The 14,507-nt window shown below is 34.7% G+C and overlaps 1 protein-coding gene and 1 pseudogene across 10 annotated transcripts in view; both read right to left on the reverse strand.

Annotated features, from left to right (window-relative positions):
• RAD51B (RAD51 paralog B) overlaps positions 1 to 14,507 on the reverse strand; it is a 490,110-nt gene that overhangs the window by 406,905 nt on the left and 68,698 nt on the right. The window lies entirely within an intron of this gene.
• On the reverse strand, positions 9,191 to 9,309 carry LOC111735905 (annotated as a pseudogene).

Raw genomic sequence — 14,507 nt, forward strand, 5'->3', positions numbered from 1 at the left:
CTTCTCCATGATGTGCACACACTTTCGAGCTGCTTTGTTTTTAATCTTCTGCCAAGTCAAGTTTTAGTTTTATTTTAATATAAGTAACCACAGTAAATTCCAAATCTTTGACAAGTAAATGCTTTTTTTCTTCCTTGCCAGAATCCCACTCACTTTTCTTTCTAACTCCTGGAACTTAAGAGTTCAATAACGTCTGCATTGCCGATCTCTTCGTGAGGAAGAAAATAAATACACTATAAATTAAGTCTATTTCCTGACATTTATAAGTTAGTCTACATGTGAAATGGATTAAGATAAAATTATATCTTTCCTGCACGCTATTTAAAATACATGTATGTGTGTATATATGTATTATATATATTACATATGTATATATATACCTAATATATATGCATGTATGTTTTAAATGTACTGTAGGAGAAAGAACAGCATAAGAAGTCAGGAGATCTGGGCTCAAGTCACATTTACTTTAGCTGGCTGTGTAATGTAGTTCAGCAACTTAAATTGGTTTCCTTGTACCCAAAAGTTAAGGAAATAGACCAGATGGTTTTTACATGCCCCTCCCTTTCACTTTAAAATTCTGACTCAAGATCATGGCTATTACCTGAAAAGTAGTCACTCAAAAAAAAAAAAATATTCCTAAGAAGAAAACTCGTTTTTATGGTATTGTAATAAACCTCAGAAATTACCTAATCCTTATAGCCTTGAAACTATATTCCGAGAATTATAAACTGTTATATTTATTGGAAATGTTCTACAGTCTAAAGAAAAACACTGCAAACTACCAATCTAATCCAACCTCTGTCATTACAGATGAAGAAACTGACACCAAGAGTGAAAGAAGACATATAACACATCCATAAAATGCCATGTAACTATGAAACATGATGGCAAGAGGAAAAGGGTCATGAAAATGTTAAAAAGAAATGAGGATATAAAACTGTGTATAAAAATGGGTGTGTAAGCATACACCCATTTTTCAGGGTAACAAATTCATTATATCACTTTCACTAAAACATTCTCACTACCAATATTCAAATAATATAAAATATACAACAAAAAATGCAACAAATGAGCCAAAATTTCATCATTGAGAAATATTCAGAAATAACATTTAGTGAAAATCACTCCAGACAGCTATATATCGATGAATAAATGAACAGAAATAAGTTTATTATTTCTGAGATGAGTATACTCACTTTTACAAATAAATAATATATATTAATTTGAATTTTACTTGAAATTAACAAGCTAAAATGAAACAAGAAAATTTAGACTTTGGAATGGGAGAGGGGCGAGAAGAAGATTAAACAACTAAATAAAAGTGATTTTGAAAAGGGGAAAAAAAGGAAAATTGAAATCTTAGAAAATGCTTTTATACTCAAAAAATATTAATTGTAAAAAAAATCACTCTAAGTTTAAGAAAAATGATTTTATAAAGAGTAGATTAATGTTGCCTTAAAACTTAAATTTTAGACCATACTGGTTGACTTGTTGTTATGAAAGGTAAGGAGATAATTTCCATTTCCTTTCTACCTACCTAATTTTTGTTTTACTTTGCCATGATGTATAACATCTGCATTCTGTTCTGTTACCACGGATTCTATAGTTTCTAAATTATATATGTGTGTGTGTGTGTGTGTGTGTGTATATATATATATATACACACACACACATATATATATACATATATATACACACATATATGTATATATATGTGTGTGTATATATACGCACACACACGTGTGTGTGTGCATGTGTATGTGTATATATATATATCTGTATATATATATCACATATGTATGAAAACAAATTAAGGACTAGCACATATATTCCTTATATAGTAAGGACTATATAAGGAATATATGTGCTAGTCCTTATATATCATATATATATAAATTTAATAGTCACAACGGGTTTTATTTTGATTTACCTCTTGGTCGGTTACATTTTAATAAATAGGTTTTTCATTAAGAGTTCACAGATGTTATATTCTTTGAGTTCTTCCACATTTGAAGGTAATGTGCCTGTCACATACTTTCCTCGACAACCTGACTAGGAACAACGTTCTTGGGCCACACTCTTATCAGAGCTTTGTTGACACTGCCCCTCTCGTATTGTACTTTGTTGTGAAATCTGAGACCAGTCAAATTATAGATGAGTTTTGCTTTTGAGTAAATGATGGAAGAAGTCTTTCTCCAGTGGCAATCAGGATATAAGTTGATACCGATTCTTCTTTACCAATTTCAGTATTCAATGCATCTTTTTGATCTGCAGTTTAGTTTCTCATTTCAGTTTTCTCACTGAAGTTTTGCTGTATCATGTCTAAAAATTTTTCAGTTCGATTTGCTAGGTTCTCTTCCTCACAGAAACCAGTAATCCTTTTCTTGACTCATCTTTGTGTCATATCTATCATTGTTAACCAAACTACTTTAGTCTTTTACCTCTGTGTTTACTGTGATTGTTTCAAGCTTTTGCTCCAAATCATTAAATTTCAGCCATCTCTACACTATTCCTTACCGGCTCTATGTCACATATTAGTTCTTCAGTGGTGTTGTGCTAGTCCTCAATTTGTTTCCTTAGCTTACGATCTCATTTTTCATCAATATGAACCCATTTTTTAAAAATCTATTTATTTGGATATATGTCGATCACAATTTACATAAAATTTTTGAGCCTGGAGGTGAAATAATTTGTCTAAACAAGTTAGTTAGTTAGTATTGCATCTTTCAATTATACCATGCTGTTTCAAAGATATTTGCTTCTGACAGGATACCTAGTTTTAAGAGAACTGATCATCTAGCCAACAACTAAACATTTTTATGTCAATGATCCAAAATGTATAAGTTTTCAAGAATAATATTCTTCCTCAAGCTATGTGTCGTTGTAGTTTTTAAAAAATAGGAAAGAAGGCTGTGTCAGCATTCTGATCGCCACCATATCACCTGTGTTTCAGAGATACGCATGAAGTGTACTGAGTGTAAATCTCTCCTACTTCCTGATTTTGTTCTGTTTCAGAGGTTAAGCAATTATAGACGTCACAAAATTTCTCCATCAAAACTGAATCTAGAGAAGGAAATTCTTCTTAGAGTCTAGCAAATTGCTGATTGATATGTCTAGGTTCCATTCAGTGTTCTTGAAAATATATTTCTCTTAAATTTATTTCCTTTTAGATATATAATGGGTATATTGATAAGTCTATACTCACGCTGATGCTATCACGTTCCTAAAATCTTGGAACAGAGTCCTGGAACAAAAATCCATTTTTTCAAAGAGAAAAAAAAGAAGAAAAAAAACTATAGTCTCTTCTGAAACACTGAGCTGAAAAAAAAAAAAAAAAGCCTTCATTGATGGTTAAGAAAACATATGTGATTTATAGAAAATAATCATAAAAGATTTGAAATTTTTTTTTTAGGAAGAGATGAAATAATGTTACAGAAAGATCAAGTAACCGGGAATCCAATCATTCCTGAATTTGAGTCTCAGCTCTACCAAGCTGTATTCCTTTGAATAAGCCATTTAATTTCTCTGAACTTGATTCCTCATCTGCTCAGGAGATGAACAGTATTATTTCTGTCCAGTAGTACCTTTATATACTTAATGTACAATATTAACTTAGTTTTTACATATTCCTATAAAGTTTATAAAGCGATTTTACAAAAGAAGTCTTATTCTTGGTAAGAACAAATATATAATTGATAAAGTTTTAGTTGTCAAAAATTCATATATTCTAGAAAGAAGAAACAGCAGGATAACTGTAGCTTATATCTGAATTTTCTGTTTACTATATTCAGTCTTGACCTCATGCCAAGTTTATTTGACAAGCATTTGGTGGTAAAACTAGACACCAGATTTTTCCTTCATGAAAACCAATGTGGGTGGCTTTTTTGTATTTTTCATCTTTTTACAAGAGGGTACCTCTTTGCGGTGGCATAAGACCTCATATAGCTGTGTGAGACATTCAGCCGCCCAGCCTAACTAGGCATCTGACAGTTAATTCCACCTCTGTATTCTACTGGATTAATAGTTACCAGCAGATTTGGCCAATCTAAAGACAGGAAAGGAAAGTAATGCATAAAGAAAATCATCATCATCAAATAAAAATAAAGTTTCATGTACAGAGCTCTATGCTAAGCATTATGCAAAATAAACAGATATGATCCCTGCTTTCCAGAAGCCTCCATGCAAGAGCAGATGATGTCGACACAGACATATAAACAGACTTTCACAATGTAGGACAGAGACATGATGGCTGCCAGTAGGGCAGAAATAAATCAACAACAGCTAAATATTTACAAAATGTGAGAGATTTATTATGTGCAGTGTATTTTGTATAATACATAAAATAATCTCTGGAATTGGTGAGGGCTGAGTAAAGATACAATTCTTTTGTGTCCTGATCCTACTCTATCTCTGACTCTTCATTTAACCTTGAGTTTTAATCTTACAGTGACTATTTGTTGCCCTATAAAAATGAAATAACAGCATTTAAATTTCTTCCAGGTTATATACACTGTAAGTGCACAGACTCATGAAAACATAGCACAGAAAATTCTATTATGATTTCTAATGAAGTGAATCAGGATATTTTTTAATTCCTCATCAAAAATGTTCTCACATAATATACTTCATGATACCAAGTTAATAATTTGGGGGCATGAACTTCTGAAATGGTTGATCTGAACTTTTGCTTAGAGACAGGAAGTCTGAGTGTTTTTTGTTTGTTTTGCTTTGAAAATAGTGAAACATTTTATTCGGTAACTACTGAACATAAGTGAAAAGCTGAGTTCCATCCCCATTTATGCAGAGGTGATTTGACGTTTTAAAGGGAAAATGTGAGGGAGCCGGCTCAGTAGAGTCAGAGAAGTGAAAAATGACAAAGGGTTGGTCAATATAAAGACAAGCAGGCCAGCTGTGTTTGTTGGCTGAAAATGACTGAAGTTAGGATGCTATCCTCCCAGGAAACAGAGGTTCTGTTCCCCCCACTCTCCACCCTGCCATTACATTTCAAAGGAATGGCTCTCAGTCCTTGAGAGAGAGATTTTGGAGTTGTAAGAGATCCATAATCACAATGATAAGCCCTTTTAAATAAAAGCTCTGAGAAAGGGCAGTCAGGTGTTAAATTTTTCTCAAGTAGACATTTAATAGGGGCTGGAGATTATTCCTAGGGACAGGACAGGATGCTGCTAAGAAGCCATGCTAGAGTCTGGTCAAGTCTTAGTGCAGGAAGGGGTTTGAGTGGGTTATTATGTGCTGAGAGTTCTGCAGTTCTCAATTTAAGAAATTCTGTTTTGTGAACAAGCAAGAAACTCTGCACCTGGGTGAACACTGGCTCTCGGCCCCTTCTTTTATATTCTGATCTCCTCTTTGATGACATTGAGAATTTGTCCATTCGAAAACTGTTTATTGAGTTCATATCTCATGCCAGACACTGTTCAGAATTTGGGAGCAAAAAGACCTCTTGGTGCTCATATTTTAGTTAGACAAGGGGGAGTGAGGTACGAGAAAATTGACAATTGACTTGATGGGTAAATTAGTATGTTAGATGTTAATTAGTATGTTATATTTTTTAAAAATTGAGGAGAGAAAGGGGATCGGGAGTTGCAGTAGGGGCAGGTGGTATGTTAAACTGGGTGGTCCCAAGAGGGCACACTGAGAAAGTGCCATGTGAGCAAAGACCCGAGGAGGAAAGGGAGTTGATCAGAGGATGTCCACCAGAGAAGAGCATCCTCAGCACAAAGGTCAGCAAGAGCAAAGGCCCAGGTAGGGCTGTGTTTGGAGAATAGCATGGAGGCCCTGTGTCCAGAGCAAAACTAAATAGTTGTACAAAATTAAGTCAGATGACTGGTTGAGTGGACGATCCTGAGGGTCCTGTAGACCACTGTAAGGCTTTAAATCTGAGCGAACCAGATTTTAAGGAGAGGAATGTCTTGAATTGATCCCCCTTGCCCCCCGAAAATTACTCTGGCTACAGGGTGGCAAAGACCACAGGAGGGCGATCAACCAGGAGACGTGCACGATCAGAGCTTTCTGTGAGAATACAAATGTTCAGTATCTATGCTGTCTACAACAATATCCACTAGCTATGCTTAGCTACTGAGCATCTGAAATACAACAATGCAACTGAATTTTTAATTTTATTTAATTTTCATTCATTTTAATAGTCACATGTGGTAAACATATTGGACAGTGAAGCTCTACTCACAATGGAAATACAAAATATTATACATAACTTGGTTTGCTTGTATTGTTTAATATACTGAACATTAAAAGTTTGCTCAAATAATTAAAATTTCCAAAGTGCAATTTCTCTTAACAGAATATGTACAATTTCTCTTAACAGAATATGTTTTTGAAGGCAGGATTTTGATGTTCATTATCATCTTATATATAGCAGCTATTTAAAAATATTGTTCAGTTGAACTGAACAGAGATACCAACTGCTCAAATATAAAGATTTTGGTGTCTCTCTTATTTTCTTTCTAGTTTAAGAGTAAAAGGTAAAACTAAAAACCAGACAACTACCATTAAAGTAAAACAAAACAAAAAAAGATGTTATGCTATCTGGACTATGTCTTCCATAGTATCAAACAGCTACCTGAAGTCTTTATTTTCAAAAAAGGAACTAAAGAAGGTTCCTAAAAACGTCCCACATCTCCACCTCTGCTCCATCCTTGCTCATGTTATTTTCTTTACCAAAAGCCTAACTCTTACCCACACGTTATCTTAACCTGCCCGAATTTTATATATACTACAATGTCTACTTCACATGCCCCTCCTTAAAGGAGCATTCACCTTGACAAAAAAGGATGGGATCTGTCTTACCTACAGAGTCCTCTCAGACAGTTCAATTGTGCTTTGTTCTGTAGATGTTTATCAAGTTCATGAAATACAATTAATGCTAGCCACACTGAATTTAATGTCTCACTTTTCTGAACTGAATGTTTCAGAAAAATGAGACATTAAATTCATTGTGTAAAATATTTAATATATAATATTCCATTTTTATTATCACAAATTCTGAAAATTAAGTCTTCCTGGCTTGAGTCAAACATCTTTTACACATTAGGCTATTTCTTGATTTGGTATATTTCCAAACCTAGAGAATATATTTCATATGAAATATGAAACAAGAGGAAATCAGAAACGAGGGGAGTCAGACACTGTGTCATACAAAACCATGCCACTGAGTGACAGAAGAAATATGCTTGGCGAAATCCCAAGCTACATTCCTAGAACATGTCTCTGGAGAGATTCTGTTTTCTTATAACACGTGAAAGTACCATCAAGTCTGAAGCATATATTGCTTTTTTCGTGATCCGGCCATAAGCAGTAACAGTACCATCATCATTCATATTTCTGGATCCAAGACATGTGCATCAGCATGAATTAGCTGACAACGAAATTGTTCCCAATTCTAAGTGCAGACTTACTTTCATAGAATTTTCTTCTGTCATTTTACTTTAAAAAACATGAATTTTACTAAAGAAAGGCAAAAATTAAAATTAACTATCTATGCTTAATTGTGTCTTCACTGAAACTCAACAACTTACCTCATTTTACTTCTCTCTCACTGCAGCTGCTCCACATCTGCACATTTCTCCTCTCGCCTTTCTCCTCATTCCTAGAAAATGGCCTTACCTTCCTTAAAAAGATGTCTGAGGCCATGTGCTATCTCCTCCCAGAGTATCTGTCCTCTACCAGGAAGCTCCCCTGTACCTTCACCCATCTTTGTCCTCTTTCTCCTGACTTGTAAGTACTCCCTCCCAATGTCAATACCTCAACCCATACACTTGATCGCTTCTCCAGACTCCTCTAAGATATATTAGTCAATAATCAATCCCCTACTCTCCAGAACCTTCCTTCTCTCCCTCTTTCTCCTCTTCATTATTTCTGCCTACAAATGTTCATTTTCCCATTTTATTTAAAAAAGGCGGGGGGAGAGCTTTCCTTTCACCCTAGTACTCCCATAGCTAACATTTCATCTCTCTACTCTCATTCATCTCCCGATAGTTAAGTTCATTTTTTATAATGTATTTCTTTATTCTTTAACTTCCTGGATTCTTCCACCCACATCAGTGTACTAAAACTACCTTCTCAAAAACCATCTATGACCTCAAAACCACCAAACCTAATGGTCTTTTCTCAATCCTCATTTATTTCCTCCTCTGGAGCATATTACTGACCAAACTGTCACTGAAATTCTTTTACTTCTTAGTTTCCAAGTCACACACTGATCTAGACAGCAAACATGACAGCCAGAATCTACACCTCTAAAATACCTACTGTCATTCCCCTCACTCCTAAGATACAGAAAAAGAAGCAACAGGCTCTCTTGAGTCTGTCCTGAGTGGGGAATTAGCACACAGAATCTCACCTATCAGGTGAGCTCAGGACGGTATGTAATCTTGGCACTGACATTGTAAGCCTCTAATTTCTCATGTCATTCTGCTGGTTGTCACTCATAACAGCTTCTATGATGTTTAAATAGAAAGAACAAAGGAATGATTAACTCACGTTAGAGGGCTGCTATAACCAATTTCCCAGAAATTCTGGGGGTTCTTTGGCAGAAAGGCCACTCACTGCACAGTGAAAAATCTTTGGGGCAGTACAGCAGAGACTGCAGGGACAGGAGAAATTACAGCGGTTGCACTGAAACAGGGTCGCAGAGCTTAAGAGGGAACTGGAACAGTGTCCTGGTTTCTTTCTGCCCTCTTCGACTACTCTTGCTAACCTCTTTTCTTCGCTTCAAATCACAAAAGGTATGTATTTAAGGCTTCGTTTTCAATCTTGTCTGTTTCTTTCTCTTTTTTTACCATCCTTACGTGCCCCCACACATACATCTCAAACATTTAACTAATCTTCATTTCCCAAACCAGCTCCCCTTCCTAATATCTTTCTGTTAGCGCCACCACCACCCTAGTTCATTTCTTTTTTCCTTTTCTTTCCACATACAATTACGTCTCAGTTCTGCTAATTTGCCTACCAAATGTTTCTCTTTTCTTTTCCACTTCCACTACCATACCTTATGTCAGGCCTTTATTATTTTTCACCTGGGCCTCAGCAATGGCCTCTTAATTTTGATTCTTTTTTTTTATTTTTTGAGGCAAGGCAACCCTTGGTTGACCTCACAGATTGCAAGGATCTTGTCAGCTTACAAGCTCTTATTTTTTGATTTTTTGATTTTTTACGCCTACAGCACCTGGTCTTTCTAGGTGGTCTCCCATCTAAGTACTAAACAGGCCCAACCCTGCTTAGCTTCCGAGATCAGATGGGATCAGGCTTGTTCAGGGTAGCATGGCCGTAGACTTAATTTTGACTCTTAATTCTAACTTCTCCCTGCTCCATTGTATCCTTCCAGTTAATCCTTCTATTAGCTTCTATCCTGCTACTGCTAAAAAGCCTTCATTCCCCACTGTTTAGAGAATAAATTTTAAAATTTTCCAGTTCACTTTCAAAACCTTCCATGTCCTGTCCAAGCTTTACTTCCCATTTCATCTCCTAATACTCTCTTCCATAAAATCTATACTTCACCCTACTTCAGCTATTCCCTGTTCCAGTATGTCCACAGCTCCACCTCTGCTCCATTTTTGCTCATTCTTTTTTCTTTGCAAAAAGCCTAACTCTTACCCCAATGCCATCTTAATCTGTCGAAATTCTACACGTCATATAACATCCAGTTCATTTGCCCCTCCTTCATGAAGCATTCATCTTGACAAAAGAATGGGATCTGTCTTGTCTATAGAATCCTCTCAGATGGTTTGTTTTGCTTTGTTCTACAGATGTTTATATATTTATGCTCTCTCCCTTATTAGATAATAAGTTCTCCAAGGACAGAAACAATATCTTAACCAGCTTGCTCTTTCTGCATGCTTAGCATATTATCTTATAGGAGACAGAACTAAAATATGTGTCGAATTAATGAAGTCTCACAAAACAGCTGATGTAATTACAGACATTCAGTTCAAGATGCCCAAGAACATCTGATTCCAAAATAGGACTGTGTTGAAAAAACAATTTTTGCATTTAGAATCTTCAGAAAGCTCTGAAGTTGCACTCTGCCAAAAATCTCACTACATGCAGTGTTCCTGACAATATTAGATACCTTAACATCTTCGGCTATTTCTATTTCTTAAAGAGCTTCTTTTCTTTTTCCTTCTCTTCCTCTCCTCTTCCTCCTCGCCAATTCTTCAGAGGATACCTTTACTTCACCTCATTACTTTTAATATATGGTTGTGATGTCATGTTTTTTCCCTTGAAGACAGCAACTATACTATCTATCCTTCCTCGAAAGACTTCGAGATGTCATTTAAGAACAAGTTTAGACCACAGGATGCACATCTTATTGATTAATTATGACATAGTTTAATATTACTTCTCCCTGTACAGCAGCTGATCATTTGTTAATATTGCAGAAACACTTTATTCATTCATCCATGCAGTTTTATCTGCTTAAAATCTCACACTGCTATGTACTTTGTTATTGACAATCATACTTTAAAATACTTTCAAAAGTTTAGACAAATTTTTTAACTTCCAGTTATGATTTTCTCTATAATGAAGCCAGGGGAATTTTCTACCTTTGGTCTGGGCAACATTTGGTTACCTGAGGGGATGATTGTTGTATCTTTCGTGATGACACTGATATTACAGTAGAAATAAAAATTAAAGAAATCCTGGAATTAAAACCCTGGAAAGAGTAACTAATACATAACTCATTCTAGTCTTCATTTATCCCAATGAACTTTTTTCTAATACCATTATATTAGATTGACCATTCTAATAGCATTTGGAAATATCTATTGCTTTTACCAACATTTGTAAGTCACATGGAGTTACGTGTTCAAAAGAACATGAGGTGCAGAAATGTTTCCATATGTTAGAAAATGGCTCTATCATTTTAAAAAGACAGGGGAAAATGTGGTTTATTTTGCAAATAAACACTATGCTAGAGAAGGTGCCCTTAGGAAAATGAGCTACCTTCAGGGTTAACTGTAAACGACTTTGCAGCCACATGAGATCACCTCACAAAACAACAGAAAAAAGTCAATTATGATTAACGTAAGTTTTAAAAACATGCTACTATGGTTAAAATATAATTTAATATACTAAATTCAGATAAACTTGAACTCTTCGTCCACTGATAAAAAGGTCCACTCTTTTGTGACTCTTGCGATCAAATGATCAGGATGGGGCAGGTTCCAACTTACCAATTTCAAAACTTTTAACCATTCTTATCCCTTTCTGTCCATGCCTTTTCAACCAAGAGAACAATAAAGGCTAGAGGTAGTTGCCTTCTTTGGTTAGTAAATAATTTAATTTTCAAATTCTATTCTTTTGAAAATTCTCAGAAAAATTTTACTTGACAACAGCATACTACCTTAGAAGAAAAAGACCAAAAGCGCTTTGATGACCAAATGATATTGTTATTACAAACCTCTCCCAACTCCAAACCAAATGAGTGGCAGTATATCAATGGATACCAAACTACAGACTACCAATTACATATGCTGTAAGCAAATTTGCCACCAAAACAAAAATACTATAACACTATATATTGAGTAGCATTTATCACCAGACCTCAATTCCTATTGTAAGAGATCTGTACTATTTCCCAGAAGACATCCAGAGTTCACTATTTCTAGATAATAAGAAGATAACATTTCTATGACCTAAGAAGTTCAAACTGTCCCCTAATCTGAACTCTCAACCGTGGGTAATTCTAGAACCAACTAAGCCCGATGAGAGTCCATTTTTCCAAAGGGTCATATCTATAATGTTCCCATAGACAATAACAAATTATTCTGGGCCTATGTACCTCTAGACTCAAGTATGCAATAGGAATACTAACTGTATCTGTCCAACTTAGTACTTAATCTAAATACAGCTCCAAAAAAACAGATAGCTTTTCCTTAACAGATGGAACAACTATCTAACTTAGTCACAGTGGCCATACTTCCCTACAATCTGTATTTATTTCTGAAAAATATCATATTTCCTGTAGTTATAAATGTTTTGCTAGGCATGTAAATTTCTCTAAAAAGAGAGTAAAGCAAAGAGTGTTTCTTAAATATCTTATTGAAGATACTGCTTTTTAGGCAGATTATTCCATTATCACATATACACCAGTACATGACGTAACTTAAGTGTTAAACATTAGTGATTGCCTGATATGTACATGAATGAAGACAAAGTTTTTTGTTTTTTTAAGACTACATTTCTACAAAAAAAAAAATGTCTTAAGGCTGAATATTCTTAAGTTGGATTAACTCTTGTCTCCCAAGTAATTTGTTTCAAACAAAACAGTCTCATTCCAAAAAATATCTATATTTTAATCAATAATTCTAAAAAAGCCACATTACTCATATGACTCTCTCATAAACTCTGAATATGGAAACTATTTTGGAAACTAAATAAAAACCAAGAAGACAGCATAGGCAGATAAAGACACATATTTAATGGAATGCCAACCATGGGCCAAACACTAAAATGGGGCTAACGATAAAAAGTAAATAAAATACGGTCCCTACCCTCAGCTTACAATAAATTTGATGACATTACTGTATTTTTCTCATGTCAAAAGAGCTATCCATATCTCTATCAACCCATGAAGGAAAGCTAAACATGCCTTGCAGAAAACTCTCCTAACCCCTGGAATAATCTGCTCTTCTAAACAAGAGGCTAATCAACTTGACCTTCTCATTCCTCTGTCTTTGGGTGATTTTACTATTTAGGCTTTATGCTGTATATTTAGTCATGGGGATTAATATATGTTACTGATGATGATGATGATGATAATGTCAGCAATAATGAATACATGAAGCATTTATTACATTCCAGATACCGCACCAAACACTACATTTATTATTTAATCTAATCCTTCCATACTCTATTTGGTAGGTACTATTATTATGTGTGACCGGGTAGTATTAAAATATCACTGTTTAATCCAAAAAAAATTAGATCAAAATAAGGGGCTTAAATACGCTAAATTAAAAAACTTATTTTACTTCTTGATTTTTCTATGTAGATCCACAGGTAAAAGATTTACCACAAATATATAACTGTACGTTTAAGTTATAACTACCTGCTCTTCAGCAGAGTATATATGCAAAGGTTAGGACAAGACAGGTGATAGGCAAGAGAGCAGCGTATGTGTCCAAAAAAAGTACAAAATCAATTTGTATTATCAAATGACCTATACTGAAGACTTTTGTCTGATCTAAAGGAGCTCTTTTAACTAGTTATGAAATTTAATATTTAGGAATTAATTTCTTTAGTCAGGTATTCCACTGAGAAGATAGAACAACTTTTTCCCTTTCCTACTCCTTTCTATTTCATTTTCTTAAAATAACTATTCATCTGACTAAAAAGCTGAATTAGAAAGAAGTCGTATTTTCAAATTCCCCAAAAGGTATCCCTCAATTTAAATGAGGATGCCCTACTGAGAGCTAAGAGTTACAAAACTCCATTGTTAAACACATACCTCCAAATTCCAAAATCACTCAGAATCTCAAAACTGCAGTCCCTAAAAGGAACGAAAGCAGCCCTCCTTCCCCAAGATGCCTATTTGGGAAGGAAAATCTCTCTGTTTTCATGATCCTGAATTAGATTGAATCTAGCAGACCCTTTTGGATAAAGTTCTAATTACAACAATTCTTTATCTGTTAAGGGTCATAGAACATTTTGAGAATCTTGTGAAGGCTATGAACTTTATTCACAGAGTAATGTTCCTAAGTACATACACATAAAATTTTACACAATTTCAGGGGTTCTATAGACTTATTGAAGCCCAGTCATTGACCTCAATTTGAAACTCTTAGTCTATGTTTCCTCAGCAACTACGTACCTTTCTATATCACAAGATCATATATGAAAACAATAGTGAAATTTTCTGAAGAAAAATTAAAGAAAAATGTTAAACGTTCCAAGATAAAAGGGGTCCTTAGCTATTTGCGATATCACCGAAAGGTTTCACCAAATGGCACTTGGTAATTTCATCCAGAAATTACCAAGCTCTTACTGTACACAAACTACATTGGACTGACTCACACTACTGAGTGACACTGTCTTGCTTTAGATATTTTAATACCATTTACCAATGGAAATTTTGACACTCTAGTATACACATATTTTCCTTACTCTTCCTGATTGTTATCTGGAAGACAATTTAGCTCATGTTGTTTTTTATTGTTTATTTTATCATTTAATTGTCAAGAGTTGGAGAAAGGAGGTCTTGCTTTTCCCTTGACTACAATGAGTAAATAAATATTTTAATATAATAATACACTTAAGATAGGTGTGATTCTTTCTCTTTGGCTAAGTGCTCCCTGGTCTATCCAACAATCGCAGTGATTCTGAAATACATCTTTGCATCTCCACAATCCTATAAATTTCAAAGAGACACTATCAAGTATCTAGTAATCTACAAGGGCCCAGTTCAGTTTTGGTCACTATTCTATGCCCAGTGCTTAGCATGCCTGGCACACAGGAGGTGCTCCAAAAAA

Source organism: Pteropus vampyrus, unplaced genomic scaffold (genome assembly GCF_000151845.1).
Source record: "Pteropus vampyrus isolate Shadow unplaced genomic scaffold, Pvam_2.0 Scaffold15, whole genome shotgun sequence".
Taxonomy (NCBI): Eukaryota; Metazoa; Chordata; class Mammalia; order Chiroptera; family Pteropodidae; genus Pteropus; species Pteropus vampyrus.